An 18022-nucleotide genomic window follows, 5' to 3' on the forward strand; every position below is an offset into this window, starting at 1 on the left:
TCCATTGGCTCTGGGCATTTTCTCTGGCTGCCCCCATGCTTGGAATGCTCTCCTTCCTCATCTTCTAGTTCTCCTGGTTTCCATCAAGTACTAACTAAAGTCTCATCATCTACAAGAAGCCTTTCTCAACCCCTCATAAATCTACTATCTCCCTCTGCAGAATACTTCTTATTTATCCTTCATATAGCTTGTTTGTACATGTTTGTTTGCTTGTCTCCACCATTAGATATGAACTCCTTGAGGGCAGGGGCAGTCTTCTATCTTTCTTTATATCTCCAGTACTTAGCACAGTGCCTGGCACATACCAGGAGGTTAATAAATGCTTATTGACTGACTGAGCCTCACATTTAGAATACTGTGCCATGTACTTGGGTTAGGGGGTGGTGAAAGGAGGTAGGGAAACCAGCTTAAAAGGTAGTGCTTGTTCTCAAGAGCAAGTTACAACTGGATTGAGGAGATGACAAATAACATGAGAAATGTCAGACCAATAAAAGGCAGCATCTGATTACAGTCAAGAGAGTGGCACAATGGGAACCCTAGGAGTTCAGATAATGGAGAGTTCACTGTATGGTGGGAGAATGCTTTGTAGAAAAGGTAGCATTCAAGTTGGGTCCTTAATACAATCTAGGATCACTGATATGTGTAAAAGGCACTTAATCTATGGGAAATTAGTTGCATAATGGTATATCAGTGGGAATTGGAATGCCATGGGAATGGTGAGTAGGCCAACTTGGCTGGATTAGAGGTATAGGGAAAATAAGGCTGTAAAAATAGTTTGGTAGCTTTGAATACCAAGTTAAAGGGCTTGGATTTTCTCCTGTAGGTGATAAGGAGCAATTAAAGGTTTTTGAGAAAAGCAATGCTTTATTTAAATTTTTTTCAATTTTTTTTATTTTTCCCAATTATATGTAAAAACAATTTTAACATTAAAAGTTTGAGTTCCTCCTCTTTCTCCCTCCTCCTTGAAAAAGCATGCAATTTGATATAGATTATACATGTGCAGTCATGCAAAACATATTTCCATATTAGCCATATTGTGAATGAAAACATGGACCAAAAAAAAACCCTAAGGAAAAAAAGTATGCTTTGATCTGAATTCAGACCTTATCAATTCTTTCTCTGGAGGTGGATAGTGCTTTTCATCATAAGTCCTTTAGAATTATCTTGGATAAGCTGTATTGCTGAGAATAGCTAAGTCATTCACAGTTGATAATCAAACAATATTGCTGTTACTGTGTACGATATTCTTCTGGTTCTGCATACTTTACTTTGTATCAATTCATATAAGTCTTTCCAGGTTTTTCTGAAAGCAACTTGCCCGTCATTTCCTACAGCTCAATAGTATTCCACTGCAATCAGATATCACAACTTGTTCAGCCATTCCCCAGTTGATGGTCATCTCTTTAATTTCCAATTCTTTGTTGCCACAAAAAGAGCTGGAAAAGCAACGTTTTATGAAGATAAGTTGGGCATAGCATGCAGGAAAGACTAGAGAGAAAAGAGACAGGAGGCAGGGAGAACAATTAGTAGAGTATAGAAGTCAGACAGAAGTAGAAAAGGCTCTAAACAAGACTGATGGTAGTGGGAATAGAAAGGAAGGTATGGATATCCAAGCCTTTACAAAGGACAAATCAATAATACTTTGTGTCTGATTGGAGTGATGGGACAATGTTCAAAGATGACTAAGAAGTTTGGAGTCTTGGGTAGATTTTGGTAGCATTGTTAGGAAAAGAAAGAAGGATGAGCTTTTCTTGGGAGAAAATCATAGGGTTCAGAGTTGGAAAGGTCCTTAGAGATATCTGACTCCCTCATTTTACAATAAGGAAACTAAGGATCAGAGAGATTAAGCAATATGCATAAGGTTACACTAGCAGTAAATAGCACAACTGGGATTTGAACCTAGGATGTTGAATCTCAAATCTAGTGCCCTTTCCATTACACTATTCTCTGTTCTCTGATGGTAAGTTCAGTTTTAGACATGTTGAATCTGGGGTGCTATCTGAACAGTCAGGCACAGATATTTCCAGCAAAAAGCAGGGAATTCAGGATTGGAGTTTGAGTGAGGTCAGTCATAGCTGTAGATATTTGTAGTAATGAATGAATAAGTTTTCTTAGTTGGAGAAGGTAAAAGGAGAAGTGCAAAGGTCTGAGTACTAAGCCTTGGAAACTAAAAAAATATTTCCAGTTAGGAGAATGGGAATAAAGTAAGGGAATTGGAGAAGGAGATGTCAGAGAAGTATAGGGAGACCAAGGAAAGTATATTGGAAGTCAGTGGAAGAGAGGGAATTATAAGATATGGTTAACAGTTTCAAATTCTGCAGGGAGATCCAGGAGAAAGAGGATAGAGAAAGTCCTTTGGATTTGATAAGAAGGAAGTCAGTGGAGATCATTGAGAACATAGTAAGATGGTGAAGACAGAAGAGAAATTATGGAGAGTTAAGGAGTGATAAATTCCACTCGTTTCAGAAGTTTAGTATGAAATGAAGGAGAGAAAAAAAGATAATAGCAAGAGCAGCCATAAGAATGGAAGTTTTTTTTAAGGTGTGGAAACTTATACTTGGGGGCGGCTAGGTGGCACAGTGGATAGAATGCTGGGCCTGGAATCAAGAATCTTCCTGAGTTCAAATCTGTCCTCAGACACTTCCTAGCTGTGTGACCCTGGGCAAGTCACTTAACCCTGTTTGCCTCAGTTTTCTCATATGTATAATGAGCTGGAGAAGGAAGGAAATGGCGAACCACTCCAGTATCTCTGCCAAGAAAGCCCCAAATGGGGTCACAAAGAGTTAGACATGACTGAAAAAAAAGACAGAACAACTAAACATAGACAACACTGGGGGAAAGACAGGAGGTGGCATGGGTCAACTACCTCTGAAATCTACGTGTGAGGTCTTTCCCTGCTATAATGTGAACTCTTTTAGAGCTTATACTGTCTTGCTTTTCTATTTATATTCCAAGCCTGGTACCTTGTGTGTAGTAAGTGTTTAATAAATGCTTTTTTATTCATTCATTCATTCATTCATTCATTCATTTATTCAGTCATTCTTAGGGTTTTCAGAAACTAAAGAGTATGTATAAGAAGGAAGTAAATATGTTTGTAATGGAAGTTATTTATGTTGATAAATAATAAGTATAATACAAGTTTTTGCAAATCAATCAGTAAGATTATTGGATCATAGTATCATGCCTTAGAGTAGAAGGAACTTTAGTTCAGTCTCCTAGTGTTTCACAGATGACACTGAGGGAGACAGGTGAATTAACTTGTCCAAGGTTATACATCATGTAGCAGAGTTAGAATTTGAATCTAGGTCCTATACTGCAATGAGTTCTTAACAATGATCTAAAAATGGTTAACATTTTAAAAATGTACCTTGGGTCTTCAACTAAGTAATAAAGTCCATTAATAGTCCTACGTTTTACTAAACCTTCAGCAGTTCAACACTAACTCAAAGGCTGGGGTTATAAGTAGAAGATATTTTAGGAAAGACTGAGTTGATATGTCAAAGAGAGTCCAAAAGAGAGCAGGTAGAATGTTGAGAGACTGGAAAACATGCCATATGAGGATGGATTGAAAAAAGGGGGGGGGGAGGGGTTAGCCTGAACAAGAGAATGAAGAAAAAGCATTTAAGTGCTTCCTTAACACAATGCAAAGCGTTGTGCTACGGGTGGAGGATAGAAAATCCAGACAGCCCCTACTCTCAAGGAACTCATTTTAATAGGGGGAAAAAACACATTTAGCTACAAGTCAGATGGAAAGACCCATTGGTCCTAAGGGTATGTTGTCAAAATAGATGGTAATGCATCTTTTTTTAAAACAAATTTTATTGATTTCTGTTGCGCTCATATTATCTAAATTTCCCCTTATGTAGCTTTTCCTCCCACCTGCCAGGGAGCCATACCTTATAACAGAGAATTATTTTTAGAAGGAAAAAGAAAGAGGGAAAAATCAGTAAAACCAATGATACATTGAAAAAAATTTGACAATATATACAATGTTCCACACATGGAACACCTGCCATCTCTGCAAAAGAGTTGGGGGAAGTGTCTTCTCATACCTCTTCTTTGGGGTCTAGCTTGTTCTTTGTAATTTTTCAACATTTGTTTTTTATTGTTTTATGGTTATTCATTCCATTTGTATTGACTTAGTTATTGTAGTATCCTATTTCCTTTGCTCTATTTATTTCTCTTTGTATTAGTTCATATAAATCTTTCCATGCTTCTCTGTATTAATAATATAGGTGTTTTTTTTTAAAACAGTAATTTTCCATTACATATACGTATCATCACTAGTTTAGGTATTCTCCACTCAATGGGCATCTACTTTGTTTCCAGTTCTTTGCTACCACAATGTCATTTCCACTAATAAAACCACACTGGTTTCTGATATTGAACTATGGACAATGCCAAGGATTTTGATAGCAAAAACTTTTTTTTTTCTTCCCCCAAATCTTTAGTAGATGTGGCTGCTGTGGAGGCAGGGCTTAGTGCTTGCAGAGAATGGTGTTAGGTCACCTCTCCATAAGGACTGCTTCTCTGGCTTATGGTTGCAAGGGCCAGGTTGGAAGAAAGGATTCTAAGGGTTGCTAGTGTTCCCAGGGCTCTTGGGCTAACTTGCTCATCTTAGATAGAGGACATGATAGTTCTCTATCACCATGATCTAGCACCTTGGAGGATCCCTTCTCCCTGTGTCCCATTTCTCTGATTGGTCAGTTTCTCCATTTGTTCAGAGGCCAGCCATATTCACTCCTTCATTCCTTTCTGGGCTCTGGTCTTGACCCTAGAAATTTCTTTCTTTCCCATGGTCTACCTTTTTAGCTTTCTGTTAGATAGGAATGTCCATGTTAGAGTATAAGCTCTCTTAGGACAGGATAATCTTCCATATTGCTTTTTTTTTGTATTCCTAGTGCTTATGTCAGTGCCTAGCACAAAGTAAGTGCTTAGTAAATGCTTGTTGAAGATTCAGTTTTTTTTTTTTTTTTTGGTCCTTGGAAGGTCTGTCAAGCACAAGATGGATTAGAATTTTTCTATTTGTCCTCAGAGGGCAGCTAGGAGTAATTGGTAGAAGTTGGAGAGAGAGAAAGAGAGAGAGAAAGACACACAGAGAGAGAGAGAGGGAGGGAGGGAGAGAGAGAGATTTTAGTTTTGACTTAAGAAAAAACTTTCTTACACTAGAGTTATCCAAAATTGAAGTGGGCCATTTTCAGATAAGGTAGATCATCCCTCAATAGTGGCCTTACAATAAGAACTAGATGTCCACTTGTCAGCAAAGTGGTCAAGGGTTCTCTTTGTCAGGTAGTATCTGGTCTCTGAGGTTCCTTCCAATTAAAAAAATCTTTGATTCTATGATTCTCTTTCACCAAGGACCAGAGTCACTTTAAGTAATAGTACTGGATTTAGTTAAGATCAGATCAGATAAGACCTGGATCCAAATACTAGCTCTGATACTTTATAGTTGGATGCCCCTGGGAAAATCTTTCAAGATTTTTGAGCCTTGGTTTCCCCATCTGGAAAGTGGAGGTAATATTATTGTACTGCTTAGCGCACAGAGTTGCCATGAAGGAAGCAATTTATCACCTTAAAATGCTGTATAAATATGAATTATTATTACTGCAGGTAGCAAATCGTTGCATGCCATCTTCAGCAACAGAAAACATCAAGGACCTTTTCTCTCTTGAATGGGAAGGGGAGTGAATTTACTCAGCCTTATTGGGGAAACATTATCCAACCATTAGATTGAAAAATTATTCATGTTTAAAGACAGAGGGGGAGAAGGCTTCAGAGAGAGGGCGAGAGATTGATGATGTTGGAAAAATGGAATCACTGAGGGAGCAAGGCACTGGGAGAAGCAAGAGGGGATAAAGCTTAGTTAACTTTTGAAAGTAGGAGAGAAATCTCTTCCAGTGAATGAACAAAGGAAGAGAGTGTGGAGGCAAGGACCCTTGGGGTTCTCAGGTCAGATAGTCTTTATCTTCACAGGACAGTAGAAGGGAAGGTTCTATCCTAAGAATGAGGCTGATGGGGGAGTGATAGACTCTAGAAGCCTGAGGACAGCATAAAAATTTTGCAGCCTCTATGGTAGAGAGTGCTTCTGGGAATTAACAGTAGAGAAATGAAAGGACTACTGAGAAGCAATAAGGAGCTGGATAGCACGACTTTGTTGTGGGTATGGTGTATAGACTAATTGGGGACATCAGAGAAGGCTTCATGGAAGAGATGGAATTTGAATTAGCTCTCCAAGGATGGTTAAACTTTCGACAGGTAGAGATGGGGTGAGGATGGGGATGGGGAGGGGAATTCTAGACATGGGGACAAGATGAGCAAAGATATGGATATGGGAATATGAGCAAAAATGCGGCAACTCACTGCAGAATTGATGAGGCATAATTGTGTTTATTAACCATATGAAGACTGATAGGAAATGTGGCATAGTGGATAGAGATGTGGCCTGGAAGCCCTGCCTCTGTCATATACTATGTATGTAACCCTGAGTAAGTCACATATCTTTTCAGTGCTTTCAGTAACTTCAATAACTCTTCAATATCTCTCTAAGACTTAACTTGCAGATAAGGTGCTGACCTGCATTGGTAGAGAGAGCTTGCTTACCTGTAAGTTCTCTATAGCAGTGAACTTACAGGTCTGGTCCATAATAATATATCTTTGCAAAATCTTTTCTATTTGCAAAGTACCTTATTTTGTCTCTATAACTGTGCTTCTCGATATTAAAGCCAAAATAGTAATTTCCGAAATGGTGATTTTAGGAGTTGTAGGTATGTCACCAAATTTTTTTTTTTTTTACTTTTCTGGGAGTAATTGTTCACTTTTTATTTATTTTATTTTTTAATAATTATTTATTTTTAGTTTTCAGCATTCACTTCCATAAGCTTTTGAGCTTTAAATTTTTCTCCCTCTCCCTCTCCTCCTCCCTCCCCAAGATGGCATGCAATCCAATATAGGCTATACATATACATTCCTATTAAACACATTTTCACATTAGTCATGCTGTAAAGAAGAACTAGAACCAATAAGAGGGACCACAAGAAAGAAGAAACAAAACAAAACAGAAGAAAAAAGAGCAAGTAGTATGCTTTGATCTGCATTCAGACTCTATAGTTCTTTCTCTGGATGTGGATAGCATTTTCCATCATGAGTCTTTTGGAGATATCTTAGATCCTTGCATTGCTGAGAAGAGCTAAATTCATCAAAATTAGTCATTGCACAACATGGCTGTTACTGTGTACAATGTTCTCCTGGTTCTGCTTACTTCACTCAGCATTAGTCCATACTAGTCTTTCCAGGTTTTTCTGAAGTCTGCCTGCTCATCATTTCTTATAACACAATAAAATTCCATTACATTCATATACCACTACTTATTCAGACATTCCCTAATTGATGGGTATCCACTCAATTTCCAATTCTTTGCCACCACAGAAAGAGCTGCTATAACTATTTTTGCATATGTGGGTCCTTTTTCCATTTTCATGATCTCTTTGGGATACAGCCCTAGAAGTGCTATTGCTGGGTCAAAGGGTATGCACATTTTTATAGCCCTTTGGGTATAGTTCCAAATTGCTCTCCAAAATGGTTGGATCAGTTCACAAATTGTTTGCTTCTAATTTAGTAATTGTATTAATCTGAATGTTTGTATGAATAAGAACCATAGAATTTAAGGTATGTTCAACTAGAGAATGAACTGTGGAGATTGTCTAATCTAATTTGTTCATTTTACAGTAGAAGAGAGTATCTAAAATGCTTAGGGACTTTTCCAAGGTCATATAGGTAGCCAGTAGCAGAGGTAAGTTTTGAATTCAAGTCCTCTGAATGCCAGACCAGGGCTCCTTCAACTCCTTTTTTGTTCTCTTGGATGTATGGGAGGTGGCCATAGTAGTTAGTAGCACCACCAACCTACTTCAGGGAGGTTGACAATTTTACTACCTCTTTGAGGAAGGAGTCTCAGCATATCTGGCTGCATTGAGTCCCTTTAACAAGCTATGCTAAGCGGGTTTTCTGATGTTCCAGACCAAGGAGATGAATCTAATTTGTCCTTGTCCGTCTTCACTACTATTCTCCAGCTGTGCTCAGACTTTTAGCTGTTTTAATTCTTTGTTGAATTTCTTTGTGATCATAGTTATGATCAAAAGCTAAAATTATAGTTACCAATGGAAAAGGTTATATAAAGGCATACTGTTAGTGGGATTTTTTTTTTGTCTACAATCCCAATGAGTTGACTTTCTCTACCAATGGTCATCAGCAATTTTTCTGAAGCTTATAGCCTTAGAGTTTCTGGAGGACCAAGGGATTATATAACTTGTCCATGGCTATGTAGCTAGTATGTAGTCGTTGAATCAGGTTTTCTTGACTTCAAGGCTGGCTTTCTATACATTATACCTAGCTCCCTTGGTTACTGTTAATAATCACAACTAATAACTAGTCCTATGAGTAGTTACCATAACTCTCCCCAGTTTACTCTTATGCCTTCTTCATAGGATCATATATTTAGATCTGGAAAGGACATTAGAAGTCATTTAGTCTAATCCTCTCATTTTTGTAGGTGAGGAAATTGAGTACCCCAAAAAGTCAAATGACTTACCTAAGGTCAAACAGGTAGTAAATGACAGAGGCAGGATTTCAAACCTGAATCTTCCAACTCTAAATCCAATACAATTTCCACTGGGCTGCATTGACTCCGTTTGAAGGAGTTAGATTCACGTCTGATCCTCAAGGACTCTTCCCTTTCTGTTCTTTCTCCTGGGGATGAGGATTAGAAGTAGGAAGGGGTCAGTCACTTGATGAAGGCAGACATTTTCCTTTTCCAGGGGTCTTTAAAAAGATATGGTAACTTTTCCGGGTTGCCTAAGGAGTGGTGTTGCCCAGAGGCAGAAGGAGAGGATAGAAAGACAACAACTCTGGGTCCTTTGCTGTAGTTTCCTGGTTCTAATAGGGCTTTTGGGAGATCTCCATGTGATACTGTGTGACATAATGAATGGTTCTGTCCTCTTTAAGCTGTGACAAGGTAAAGAATGTATATTTCACGGAGGCGGCTTTGGAAGAAGGCACAATCAACTTTCCATTATTCCCAGGGGCTAGATGACAGTTTAGGTCCTTTGTTGTGGATTATTTTGGCCCTTTGTTTCTTTTTACGTATTTGAATGCTTGCCTTTGTACCACTTCACTACTCATTAGTGCCTCCTTTTAGGAGAAGACAGGCTAAGTGACAGGAAATGAAGCTTTAACCAGCCTAATTAGTTACTAGCTGTTTTGATGAAGTGCTTGGTGGTTCTGAACAACTAGCAAAAAGGATGCTTTTGGATTATTTATGGATTTTAATTATTTGGGTTTCACATCTTCTCTTCCTTCACCATCCCACACCCATTTGCCCAACTTGTTTTCCTTCCTTATTTTCCCTAGGTGGCCACGAATAATTGAAAATTAGATATTTGACCTGTCCTATTAGTATTTCCAGTTACAGAACAATGAGTACCAAAATCTAGCTGAAATTTTCTCTTTAGATTAGAATCACAGGCGTAGGATCAGGGACCTTAGAGACCATAGTCAAACCCACTCATTTTATGGAAGAAGAAACTGAGCTTCAGAGATTGCACAAGGTCACATAGTTAATGGAAGGGCCAGCTCTCATGGATTCCACTCAGGTGCTCTTTTTGGGTCCCCAACAATCTTAAAGCCTTTGTCAGACTGGTATGAGTTTTAATATTGACAGGGCTGCTTGGAGGAGAAGCTATTTCCCTTTGGCTAGACTGGTGTGAATATTGGAAGAAGACAAATGTCTGAGAATCTAAAGAAGACCCTTACCTCATCTACTGGCCCCTCTTTGATCTGGGACTCAATCTTTCCTTACCTCTTTGCCTCTTCTTTAGGAGAAGAGTCAGTAATACACTAACATGTCCCTCCTGTGCAAGATCTCAAGCTCATATTTATAAAACGTCTCTCCCAAACTTGATGAAAATGGAATAAGGAAAGTTCTTCTTCTTTTCCTAGCCAAGTTATTCCTATTCTGTGAATGTTGATTGTAGGGGCCCTACCTTCTAGCTAAAATGTTCATTTGCCAGCTCTCTTATTTGATGGGACGCTGATAGCTTAGCTGCCATTTGTCCTTTGGCGTAGAGAATTCCAAATGACAAAGATGAGTGAGTCTCATCCAAAACCATCCAAAGCTGGTTTTTTACCAAATTGCTTGTAAAAGTTTGTTTCCTGAGTTTTGAGAGATCATAAATGGAAAAGACCATTTCTATGATACTCCTTGTCTCTTTTCCCAAGCAGTAAGATTTTTACATTATAATTTTCTAGTTTATGATCCTTTCAAGGGTTGGACTGTGAAGAAAAGAGAACCATGGAAGAAAGATAACCATGATACCTGAAGAAACTATGTTAAGCCCCAGAGAGAAGAATCTTTCTGTGATCTTCCAACTTCATCTATTTAGAGGAAGAAGGGATCTCAGATGCCATTTGACATTTAGTCTAACCCCTTCATTTTATAAACTAGAAAACTCAGGTCCAGGGAGGTAAATTAACTTATTCAAGGGCACGTGAGAGCCAAAATTTAAACGAACATCTTTTGATTCCAGAGCATGACTTTCCCCACGTTATCATGCTCCTTCCTCAGTCAAACCTCTTCTTTTACAGATAAGGAAATGGACTCTGAGAGGGCAAGGGACTTATCCAAGGTCTTAAAGTCAGTTAACAAAAGAACCAGGTGGCAAAATGTCAAGTCAAGAAAACAAGCATTTATTAAGTGCCTACTATGTGTCAGACACTGTGCTAAGCACTGGGGATACAAAGAAAGGCAAAACATAGTCATTACTCTCAAGCAATTCATAGTCTAATGAAGAAGACAACATGCAAACAACTATGTAGCAACAAGATATATACAGAATAGATTATAGATAATCACAGAGGGAAGGCACTAACATTAAAGGGGTTCAGGAAAAGGCTTCTTGTAGAAGGTGGGATATTAGGTCAGACTTGAAGGAAGCCAGGACAATGTACTTGGAATCAAGAAGACAAAGTCAAAAAGTCATCAACAAGCATTTATTAAGCCCTACTATATGACAGATTCTTTGCTAAGCACTGAGAATACAAAGAAAGGCAAAAACAGTCCCTGCTCTCAAGGAATTTCAGTTTAATGGGAAAGAGAACATGCAAACAGCTATGTACAAACAAAATACATGTGGGATGACTTGGAGACAATCTCAGAGGAAATGTACTAGCATCAAGAGGAACCCTGAAAGACCAGAGTTCAAATCTTGTTTTAGACATTTGCCAGTTAGGTGATCCTGGCAAATCATGTCACCTCTCTTAGATTCAGTTTCCTCATCTGTAAAATGGGGTTAATAACAGTCCATATCATACAAGTTGTTTTGAGGATCAATAAGCCTTATAAACCTTAAAGCACTATATAAAGGCTGTTGTTGTTGTTATTATTATTATTATTATTATTATTATTTTTCCAGGTTGCCAGCCATGCCATATTTTTAAGTGGACCAGTCCATATGTACATATATATGTATCAAAGACAAACAATGGATGATTCAGCACAGTACTGATGAATGCCTTATGATGAGGGCATTGTTCCAGCCCATAGCACACAGGTTCTCCACCTCTGTTTTTCCCATGAGAAAGAAAATATACTTGATGTCTCTCTGCTGCCAGTGAAGCAATGCGTCTCTGGATGCTTCCCTTATTGCGGCTGATTTAATCTCTGTGCTAATAACAATCATAGTTAGCTGTTAAAATGTATGTTCTAGCCCAGTATGGAAGCCCTGAGAAGCCAGAGCACATGGGACTAGAGCCTGGAGAGGGTTTTGAACTTGGACCTGGGACTGTGCTCTCTGAGAACCAAGCTAAACTGTGAACCTAATACTTTTGTTGTTGCCAGAGACTGAGACAGTGAAAACAAAGGGGGATTATACCTCCCACTTTTGGGGGGAGTAAGTTTGTATCTTTGTGATCATGCTTTTTGAAGTAAATATTTCTGTGTAAAAACTGAAAAAGAAATGAATGTGCTAAGGTTGGATGCAGTGTGAATTGGGGCAATTGTGTGAAAACCTAGGAGGAAGATCTACAGTATTGTGGGGCTACTGAGATCAACTCCAAGTTAGCACTGCCAGAGTGAGATTTCTGCTGGGACCTTGGAACTAGAAAAGAGAGTTGTCGATTCCTTTTTCATAACATCCCAGGGAAGAATGAGTACATTTACTGGGTTTTCTCTGGGCAAATGAAACAGCAACAGGGGCTGATTAGCTAACTTGCTGGGCTGGCACTAAGTCAGATATCCACCATTTCTGCCACCTGGTTTAAAAGCGAAACCAATTCTCTAGAGGTATGGGACTGAGGAATGGTTAGAGAGCAAGTCATACTTCCAGGTGGGGAGGACTAAGGACTGATGCCATAATACAGCCAACACTGCTACTACAAATGTGTACATGTATCTCCCAACTATCGTTTTTGTTGTTATTTAGTCATTTTTCAGTTGTGTCTGACTCTTCGTGATTTCATGCGGGGTTTTCTTGACAAAGATTCTGGAGTGGTTTGCCATTTCCTTTTCCAGCTCATTTTACAGAGGAGGAAACGAGGCAAACAGGATTAAGTAACTTGCCCATGGTCATATAGCTAATAAATGTCTGAGGCCACATTTGAACTCATGAAGAAGAGTCTTCCAGACTCCAGGCCCAGTACTATATGCACTGCTCCATCTCCCTGCCCTAAGACTTTAGTCTTCGGTGCCCTAAAACACATCTCTTCTACTCACAAGCACAGCTATGAGTACAGTAGATTTTGATAAATGTTTATTGAATGGAGATTGGGAGACTGGCCCAATGGGGGGCAGAGGAAAGAGCCTTTCATTTGGAATCATAGGACCCGGGCTTGAATCTTTTACTGTGTTTGCATGACCTTGGGCAAGTCACTTCACCTTTTGGGGACAAAGTTTCTTTGACTATCTAAGCTAGGTGGACTAACTTATCTGTAAAGTTCCTCTCCCTCTAAAATCTTATGATCCTAGGAACAGTAATTATACTGTATCTTACATTTATGTAGAACTTTATAAAGGACTTGAAAGATATTTAATTCATTCTTCATGACAACAGTGTGAGATAAATAGTGCAAATATTGTTAACCCATTTTTATGGAGCAGAATAAAGGCTGTCCTATACACAATATATTCATTGTTATCTCCAGTGCTTGTAAGAGAGCCGGATACTTTGTTATTTATATGCTTGGAGACCTAGACCAAGAGTATTTGAACCGTATCCTGAGATTTCCCCGGGGCAAATATGGATGAGGGCAGTCAAGGCAAAGTCGGTGTTTTGTTTTGTTTTGTTTTTAGCCATTCAAGATTGAGTCTAGCCTGTGTAAGTTAGAGTTTCAGGTGCTAAGCTAGGGGTTATAATAGTAAATAACTTCCCAAGGAAATTATTTTAAAGGATATCATACTCATTTGGATCTATAAATTTTTGCATGTTTACTAAAAAAACAACAACATTGTTTTATGGTTACATATGTACTTAGAACAGTGCCCTAGAACTTAGAGCAGTGCCTGGCATGTAGTAGGTACTTAATAAATGTTTATGGATTGATTGCATTCTGTATATCCTCCAATTTTAGTAATAAGAATTGAAAGAGACCTCATAGCTCACGTAGTCTAACTTGGATGTGAACAAGAACCCTCTTTACAATATATCTAGCAATTGGTCACCAAGTTTCCCTTTAAAGACCTCCAGTAATGGGAAACACACTATCTTCCAAGGTCAGCCCATTCCAGCTTTGTATAACTTGAATTGTTAGGAAGTTTGTCCTGACATCAAGCCTAAATTGACATCTTTGCAACTTCCACCCACTACTCTAGGACCAAGCAGAATAAGTTGGATTTTTCTTCCCTTTAAATACTTGAAATCAGCTATCACCTCAATGGATTGAAATTTAATAGCTTCAGCTGGCATAGTGAATAGTAAAAACCTCAGCTACAGAGTCAGAAGAGCTGAGTTCAAATTGTAGCTCCACTCTCTGGGCAAGTCACTTAAGTTCTCTGGGCCTCAGTTTCCTCATCTGTCAAATGCAGAGATTGGATCAGAAGCTCTCTAAGGTCCTTTCCAACTTTAAATTCCAAGGTCCCATTGTGCTTCTTCATCTCTTAGCTTGACCTTTCCTGGGCTCTTTAAGGTGATGTCTCTGCCTTTTTTATTCATATGAAAGGACAAGTAGTTTTTGAATCTAATTTACAAGCCAAAACATCAGCTATTTAGTCAGTCTCTTCGTGAGGGTTTATTGGAAATAAGCGTCTGTAGTCACTCTTCCTATGGGAAAGCTCATTCTAAAAAGACTAAACATGCACATTAATTCTCTTCCTCAACCAAATGAAATTCATTTGCAAAAAGTATTGATTGATGAACAGAAATGAAACTATTGCAAAATATTCTGTGAGCTAAACAAAAAACTAAAAACTAGGACTCAGACCCTGAGTTTTATTCCTTATCTGCCAACATCCTTCCCTCTGGTCCTAGGGAAGTCACAACCTGCTTCCTACTTCAGTTTCTTTGTTTGTATAGAGGGGACAGCAGTATTTCCAACTTCTTGGAAATGAGTGAACAAATTAAGATGATGATTATAAATCTCTCTGTAACTATAAAGTGACTTAGAAATCCCTGTTTAAGATAAATATGTCATATGTCATATGATAGTTTAGTCAGATACATAACTTAGCAACAACAAAAACCCAAACAACCTACCACTACTGCTGCTCAACATTTTTTTTCTATCGCCATATTTTATTTATGAGTTTCACACTACTGATTCTCAGCTGTACACAAGAGCTTATTTGTAATTTTTTGTTAAAATTTCAAGTTCATTTTTCTTGTTACCTAAACTTTCTGTCTTTGGCAAATAGATATCTTAGGACATAAGTATTTTTCCCAATCCATTCCCCAGTTATTCTCATTTAAGAGTTACGGGGTCTGACTTCCAGTATTTTACTTCTTTCTATGTTGTACATCTGGCCCCATTCTCTTTCCCACTCCAAACCCCAATCTCTGCCAGGTTTCAGTTTCAACTCCCTGAACAAGTTGTCCAGTCTCCTGACAAAATCATTATACCCCATCTGCATAGCATGTGTACCATACTTTCCTAAGGGCCCACAGTCTTTGTATCATTGTCTCTCAACATTTAAAAAAAATCGAGAATAATATAGTTGAATTCTTTCATTGCAGAAATCATATAACATGTAAAGGAATCACAGGCACCTGTTAACACCCACAGCAGCATAAAACATACAAATAGTCCTTTATCAGTCCTTTACTCAGTCATTCTCCTGCCCTGGTAAAAGTAAAGTCCCTTTGTGAGACTGTTGAATGGGTATCTGCCTCTTTCCTTTCAAATAAAGAAGAACCATTAAACATTGCAGGGAGGTAAGAGAGAAGATATGTTGGGATAAGGATAGGGGAGGACATAAAAATGTTCTACTTAACCTTGCTAATAGTGCTGTTTATCCAGAAAAGTGCTTTGCTTGATTGAAGGGTAAGGGGCTGGGATCTGGGGAAGGGAAAAATTCTAGTCAAGTAGCACTGGGGATAGTTTCCAATGGCAGCCCATCATGGGGAAAACTTTCGACACTTGTAAACTAATAGAGATAGGTCATTGAACTGGCTGTGAAATTTTGTTTTCTATTCCCTTCTATTTTAAGATGCATTCCCCATTTTAATCTAAAGAGAGAAGAATGGATTGAGGAGAAACACCAAGAAACTTAGTTTGGGAGCCATTAAAGGGCAAATTGGACCTTTTTTTTTTCTCTTCTCTATCTCGGTCAAGCTCCTCCACCTTGTAGGAATCTCTTTCTGGCAAGTGAAAGTCTTGAAAAGCTGCCAGCTCCAATCAATTTAAGGATTATGAAGATGAAAAGCCTGTTGGCCTTGGGCTTTAAGTACAATGATGTTTAGCTCAATTAAAAGGGACCTTTTTCATGAGCCTCTGATTTTGATTAATTCTTTTACCAAGTCTTTCCCCTTCATGTGATCCAACATGGGCCAGAATAGAAATTCCTACTGCAAATATCCCTGACAGTGGTCAGTCAATGTTTGATTGAATTTCTCAAATGAGTGGGAACCCACTCACTTTCACTTTTGGACAGCCCTAATTCTTAGGAAATTTTGCTTTATGGTGAGTTTACAACTGTCTGTCCATAAGGAAGGTTAGGGAAAATCATTTTACATAATTATGGTATGCAAGTAAAAGGCAAACTCTGCCTTTTAAAAAATCTCTTCAAGTTCAACAAAAGAATAGTTTACCAATATGGCTGAAGTGGGGAACTCCCTCCACCCATGTTGATGGACAACCTGTCTATGATTTAGCAAATTAGTCCTAGAGAGCTGCTGAGGTACATAGAGGTTAAGTGATTTACTCAGTCTCACATAGCTAGGGCCACAGACAGGATTTAAATCCAGGTGTGGCTGACTCCGAGCCCACCCTTCTCTTCACTATGCCATGTGCATCAGTTTCCAATTTAGACAATGCCTAGGGAAGCATTATGTTTCCTGTGGGGGGCAGTTGAGTTGGTATGTAGTCGTAAAATACACCTCTTGCAGAGGCATTCTGTTGCCAGTTATGTTGTCTTTAATTTTAAAAATGAACTCAAACATTGCCCAGAGAGTTGAAGATCTTCATCATTATTGCTCATGATGATTCTGGTTTTACTTTGTCTGCAGAATAAGGCTAAAAGAAAAAAAAATGAGAATTTGGAACTTTATTGGTTCTGCATCCAGTCATCAATTCTCAATCTTCCATTTCAAGGTCAGTCAGGTTCCTTGACGATTATACTCCGGGGATTTTGAGATTCTCTCCCATGGACACTAGCTACCCTGGAGCATGTTTTGGGAGTGGGGGGGGGGAGTGACATCAACATAGGTATGTGATGAATGAGTGAAAAATCCTTTATATAAATGCCTATATGTCCCAAGTACTGTGTTAAGCATTAGTGGATATGAATAAAAGAACAAAGATAGTCTTTGCCTTTGAGAAGCTTACGTTCTAATGGGGGAACACAACTCACTATGGGATTTCTACACTACCACAAAGGTGCATAAGACAGATCACTGAATCACAGAATCTTAGAAATGGAAGGTGCCTCAGACACCATGTGATCCAACATGGGCCAGAATAGAAATTCCTACTGCAAATATCCCTGACAGTGGTCAGTCGACGCTTGACTGAAATTCTCAAATGAGTGGGAACCCACTCACTTTTACTTTTGGACAGCTCTAATTCTTAGGAAATTTTGCTTTATGGTGAGCTTACAACTGTCTGTCCATAACTTTCATCTGATGCTCCTTGTTTTGCCCTGTGGGGGCAAGCAGAACAAATTTAATTCCCTTTCTATATGATGGGCCCTTCAAATATGTGAAGAAAATAATCAACTCTTCTCTTCTCTAGGTTAAATAGTCCCAGTTCCTTCAGTGAATTCAGTGCTCTTAAAGCCTTTCACTGTCCTGGTTTCCTTCCCATATATTGCTTTACCAACCTTACTCTAAAAGTCCATTTTCTTCCTGGGGGCTAGAGAGAGAACAATCAGGTTATGGAGTTACACCCAAGAAACCTGGTGCTGGAAAATGTTTATTGAATATATATCCAGCCTAGCAGAGATACTTAATGGACCACAGATATACTCATTGAGCAACTAAGGTGTCTTCATTGTGCCAGACTTCCAAGAAGAAACCTCTGCTGAATCAAAACAATTATCCCCCTAACCCATTGTAATGAGAGAGGAAAGATGAAGAGGAGGGAAAGGAATTCAAGGATAGGGAACAGAACACCAGCTTAGTAACCTGTACTTAAATGATGCAAGTTATCACTTTGAGGAATTCTAAAGAGATACCATTGGTCATGGATCTTTGTAGTCTTTTGGAAAGCAACACAAGTTTTGTCATGTGCATAGTGTGTATGTGTGTGTGATCCATTTTTATTATAGTATGATTCTCCTTCGTTCTTCCTAGGATGGGTAGGTCAGGTCTTCTGGTCATGCATATGT

This window comes from Vombatus ursinus, unplaced genomic scaffold (genome assembly GCF_900497805.2).
Source record: "Vombatus ursinus unplaced genomic scaffold, bare-nosed wombat genome assembly UNPS02014798.1, whole genome shotgun sequence".
Lineage (NCBI taxonomy): Eukaryota > Metazoa > Chordata > Mammalia > Diprotodontia > Vombatidae > Vombatus > Vombatus ursinus.